Raw genomic sequence first — 6,189 nt, 5'->3', positions numbered from 1 at the left:
TTAATCTCTCATCTTTATTACTGGTTTTCAGGCTTGTCCTCTTGATATCTTGAAGTCAGGCCTCTCCTCTTGGAAAAACATTCCTCTTGTCGTGCTAAATCACTCACAGGTCCTTCCTCTTGATGGCAATTTCTTTTTCTCTTTGCAATCTTTTCCTCTCCTCTTGCTTATTAGTTCTTAAGCCTCTCCTCTTGGTATAATTTCAGGCTTGTCCTCTTGGTACTCTTAGCGTCTCCTCTCCTCCTGTTAACACGCTCAAAGCCCTTCCTCTTGACACTGGCTCTATTTCCTCTTGTTCACTAGTTCTCAGGCCTCTCCTCTTGGTCTAGCTGCTAATCCACTCCTCTTGGTATAGTTGTCACAGGCCTTTCCCTCTTAACGTTTTCCTCTCCTCTTGGTCTTCCTCACGTCCCTCTTGGTTATCTTTTCCTCTCCTCTTGTTTGCTAGTTTCCATGCCTCTCCTCTTGGTGTAGTTGTCCTCTTGGTACTCTTAGCGCCTCCTAGTAACACCCTCAAGGCCCTTCCTCTTGACACTGGCTGTACTCTTCCTCTTCCCACCCGGAGCGTCTTTATCAGGTGGTGAGGCAACACGTGGACCCAATCAGCTGCTTCCCATCTACTCCTCCTCCTCTCTCTTCCTCCTCCTCCTCCTCCTCCTCTCTCTCTCTCTCGTGCATTATTTCCTTTCTTTCCTTTCTTCTTCTGTTTGTTTGTTTTATTCGTTCCTTTCTCCTCACCTTTTACTCCTCTTCCTCTTCTTTCTCCTCAGTCCTTTCCCTCTCCCTCTCTTAATTATTCATATGTATATTATTTTATTTATCTTCTATTCTCCTCTTTTCATCTCTTGTTCTTCGCCAATGTTCCGCTGAAATCAGAACATATTTAATAAGTCATAAGTTATCATTCTCATTTTTCTTTTTTCTTTCATTGTCAGATTTATCAAAAGAAATATCTATTATTATATATATGTTCCTCTTCCACTTTTATTTTACTCTTTCTCTCTTCTTTCCTTTTTCTTCCTCTCTTTTCTTTACCCTCCTTCTCCTCCTTTTCATTGATTAATTAACCCATTCTTTCCGCTTCCTCCATCACTTCGTCTTTATCATACAATATCTTATCAGCTGATTGTGCTAGACTTATTATGTAATATGTAGCATCTGCCGGTCTGTCTGTCTCCTTAATGGTAGACTCTCCTGATACCACTTTTCCTGACACTGTACTACTACTGCTACTACTACTACTACTACTACTACTACTCAGAGGTGGGCGCAGTACTGAAAAATCAGTAGTGCAGTTGCGGTACTTTTTCCGGAGTAGTGCGGTTGCGGTAGTGCGGTCCCATTTCTTTCTTTCCCAGTGCGGTACGAGGTGTGCGGTACTGCGGTAGCGGTAGTCAAAATAAATAAAAAATACTTCAGTGCCTATCCTGGCTATCCAAACAGGAAACATGCTTAAAATAGTTTTTTTCTTTTGGTCAGTACTGCAACTTTCCGAGGAAGGAGGAAGGCGACAGGGAAGGGGGAAGAAGAGAGATCAGCGTCATGTGAGAGAGGAGGAAGTGGGGGGTGGGAAGGAAGGAAGGAAGGGTGGTGCGACCTTGAATAACAGCTGCAGTAGCCAGGGAGGAAAGGTAGGGAGGATATGGGGGAGTGAAGAGGAAGGGGAGGAGGGGAGGAAAGGGAGGAATTCTCCGGCGTTTGAGCGAAAACGAAAGATTACTAATAGAGGAAAATAATGACGGGAACAGTGTGAAACATTGTTCAAACTGTCCAACATATTAGTACAAAACACATCAACTGGTAATAGCGAGACATCGACCGTGGGAAAGCTCTAAGCACTGGCACCTCAGGCCTCAGCGAAGCAACCACGTGGAAATTTGAATCGAGGAGATGATAATAATAATAATAATAATAATAATAATAATAATAATAATAATAATAATAATAATAATAATAATAAATTATTATTATTATTATTATTATTATTATTATTATTATTATTATTATTATAGAGAGAGAGAGAGAGAGAGAGAGAGAGAGAGAGAGAGAGAGAGAGAGAGAGAGAGAGAGAGAGAGAGAGAGAGAGAGAGAGAGAGAGAGAGAGAGAGAGAGAGAGAGAATTACATAGAATTACATAGAAAATCAGACCACACAGACCCCATGGTCCAGACTAGGTGGTCTGTCCTCTAAGTGAATCTACACTAATCAGATGGTTCCAAAACGTTGCTTTTCTACTCTAATTAATATTAAGTTCCAGGAAGTGACGGTCGAGCTTGTTTTTAAAGGAGTCAATCGTGTTACATTGGACCACTGACGGGGGGAGCTTATTCCATTCTCGCACTACAACGTTGGTGAAGAAAAATTTGGTGCGGTCTGAATTTACTTATCTACATTTGAGTTTTATGCCATTGTTCCTCGTTCGCAAAGTGTCATCGATCATAAACAGTTTTGTTCTGTCTACATTCGTGAAACCATTAAGTATTTTAAAACATTCGATCAGTTTTCCTCGGAGGCGACGTTTCTCAAGAGAGAATATGTTAAGGGTGGAAAGCCTTTCTTCGTAGGATTTGTTGCGCAAAGAAGGGATAATTTTTGTTGCCCTACGCTGAACACCTTCTAATTTAGCAATGTCCTTTGCATGGTGAGGAGACCAAAACTGTACCGAAAATTCCAAGTGGGGTCTGACTAAACTATTGTAGAGCGGAAGTATTACATCTTTATTCTTGAATAAAAAGTTTCTTTTAATGAAGCCCAACATTCTGTTCGCTTTATTTGCTGCATCGATGCATTGATGTGAGAATTTGAGGTTTGACGCGATTTTGACCCCCAGGTCCTTAACGCATATTGAACGCTTGAGTTTAACGCCGCGCATTTCGTACTAATCGAACTTCTTATTTCTTGTTCCAACTTGAAGGACCTGGCACTTGTCTACGTTAAAGGGCATCTCCCATCTATCCGACCAAGCTGAAATTTTGTGCAAATCCTCTTGGAGGCTTTGCCTGTCTTCGTCAGTGAGAACCGAGTTACCAATCTTTGTGTCGTCTGCAAATTTACTAATGGGATTATTGAGTCCAACATCCATGTCGTTGATGTAAATAATGAAGAGCACTGGGCCAAGAACCGAGCCCTGAAGGACGCCACTAGTGAGCAGAGCCCATTCTGAGTTAAATCCGTCAATCACCACTCTTTGTTGTCTGTTGCTCAACCAATTCGAGATCCATTGGTTTACTTGACCGTCAATACCTATTTGCTTTAATTTATAAAGTAATTTATGATGTGGGACTTTATTAAACGCTTTCTGGATATCAAGATAGACTGCGTCCAGTGATTTATTTAAATTGGTTACGTCATAAACTGAGAAGAGGTCGTTATAAAAGGTCAATAGGTTTGATAGGCAGGATCTTTTGTTACGGAAGCCATGTTGAGAGAGAGAGAGAGAGAGAGAGAGAGAGAGAGAGAGAGAGAGAGAGAGAGAGAGAGAGAGAGAGAGAGAGAGAGAGAGAGAGAGAGAGAGAGAAGTTACAATGAAGTTAAAAACCAGATATAGTATGTTATGCATCAAAGAAACTTTGTACGGGACATGAGCGGCGATCATCTTAGTGCTTGTACAGTCCTAAGTCTATATATACCAAGTCAAGTCACTCTGCTTTAAAACTGCGACCAGTACGCGCAGGAGGCGGTTTTGGGGCGGAGCAGCGGGATGACGTCAATTGGAGCTAAAAAAAAAAATACTCGCCAGTTCAGGGGTGACTAAAGTTGGGGCCGTATGTGCACTCTGGATGTACATTCTCGCCTTCGTTCACAGCGCGTTCAGGCAAGCCACTGACGAAAAAATATATCTTTTTATTGTGCTATTGCGTGACTGTAATTTCAATGACTACAAACGGCGGTATGGGGTGTGAGGGAGGGCTTGTTGAAGTGATTGATTTAAATTAGTACGCCTTTCCTCGTTTTCTCTAAATCCCTGCTTCTACATTCTCTAGTTTGGCTCCAAGCAGTGTCACGCATAAACCACGCCTCGGCCGTGTCGCCTCCCACAAACCTGCGTATGACTTGACTTGGTGTATATAGACTTAGGTACAGTCATCGTCAGAGGCAGTCATGGCGCGCCGTCTTGGGTTAAGTGACGAACAGATTTACTCTGACTTATTCGCGTTCGGTATTGAGGATATGTTATCAACTTATCTGACATGTCTGATGATGATTCAGTAACTAATAAAAACTATGTAAAACCGAGTGAGAGTACCGTCATGTAATATGCACCAACGAGAGGCAACACCAACATATATAAGGTTGGTTTAATTTTTTTTTATTTTGCTAAACCACTTTTTGCATGTTTTTCCATTATCTTACAATAGCATCGGATTTTCTAAGCTCATAAAAAATGAAAAATCGGCCGGCACCACGGACGGGTCCGGGTTGAAATGGCCGGCACCGCGCGGGTTAAAGAAGACTCGCAGTGTTGTAGTTTAGTCTGTCTATTTAGTATTTGATTTTGAACAATAACTGAAAAGTCAGAATGACTGAATTACTGATTCTGATGACTGATACCGATTGACTGATTGAGTCCGATTCACTGTAAAGGGGCTCTCACACATTCCCGGTCCCGGTCGCGACCGTCCCCGATGACTCCCGATAAGCCGATCGGGGCCTGACCGCCGACAAAATAGGCAATAATCCCCGGACCGGCGGCTTACCGCCGGTAAGCCGGCGGTTTACCGGCGGTAGACCGGCGACCATATACGATTTTCGATTTCTCCGACCGGCGACTGCAGCAGGTCAGTCGGCGGTAGACCGCCGGCCTACCGGCGGCAGACCGCCGGTCTACCGGCGGCAGACCTGCTGCACATCGACGAGCAAACACTTTCTTTGCATTTTCATATATTTATAATTACCTCATAAATAGCTTCATACCTAAATTCATTCGTGTGCATAAAACTCTCTCTCTCTCTCTCTCTCTCTTCACCCATTCCTCTTCCTCCTTTCTTTTCATCTCTTCCACCCTCTCCCTTCCTTCCTTACTCTCCTCCATCCCTCCTCTCTCTTCCTCACCCTCCCACCTGTTCCTCCTTCCATTCCTCTCTCTCTCTCTCTCTCTCTCTATCTATCTATCTATCTATCTATCTATCTATCCATTCATCTATCTATCTATCTATCTATCTATATATATATATATATATATATATATATATATATATATATATATATATATATATATATATATATATATATATATATATATATATATATATATATATATATATATATATATATATATATATATATATATATATATATATATATATATATATATATATATATATTTTTTCTCTTTCACCCATTCCTCTTCCTCCTTTATCGCATCTCTCTCTCATCCTCGCTCCTACCTGTTCCTCTTCGTTTTCCTCCTTCCTCCCTCGCTAATCCCCAGGTCAGACACAGGTGTTCACTCGCGGTCGACCGCCGGTCGACCGCCGGTCTGCCGCCGGTCTGCCGTGGGTGTCGGCGGCTGACCGCCGGTCGACCGGGCGCATCGCCGATATCTTTGAAAATTTTAAAGTTGACCGGCGGTGGTCGGCTGCGTCTACGGTCCTCAGGGTCGACCGGCGGTCGACCGGCGGTCTGCCGCCGACAATCCCCGATCTTACAGCCGGTCGACCGGCGACCGGCTTATCGGGAGTCATCGGGGACGGTCGCGACCGGGACCGGGAATGTGTGAGAGCCCCTTAAAAAAAAAAAAAAAAAAAAATCTGTGAGCATGCCGCGCTGCAAATGTCGTCTTCGATAGTTTTCAAAGTACCGCAAAAAAGTACCGCAGGATTTTTTAGTGCGGTCCGCGGTAGTGCGGTATATTCAGAAATTTAAATTTTGCGGTAGTGCGGTACTTTTTTGTGATGCGGTTCTACCGCACTACCGCACTAAGTACCGCAGTTGCCCACCTCTGCTACTACTACAACTACTACTACTACTACTATACTATTACTACTACTACTATTTGCCAGGACCTTTCACCATAAGTCTTATACATCACTGAACTATAATAATTGTCAATATCAATAAATACATCCTCTTTGTGTCTTAATCTCCTCTGCTCCTTCTCTACTAAAATCTCCTCCTCCTCCTCTTCTTACTCCTCCTTCTCCTTTAACAACTCGTCCTTTCTTCCGTGTGTAGCGCCACGGACTCAAG

This window comes from Eriocheir sinensis, chromosome 7 (assembly GCF_024679095.1).
Source record: "Eriocheir sinensis breed Jianghai 21 chromosome 7, ASM2467909v1, whole genome shotgun sequence".
In the NCBI taxonomy this organism is placed as follows: Eukaryota; Metazoa; Arthropoda; class Malacostraca; order Decapoda; family Varunidae; genus Eriocheir; species Eriocheir sinensis.
The sequence above is the reverse complement of the archived record's forward strand: the minus strand, read 5'-3'. Positions refer to the sequence as shown.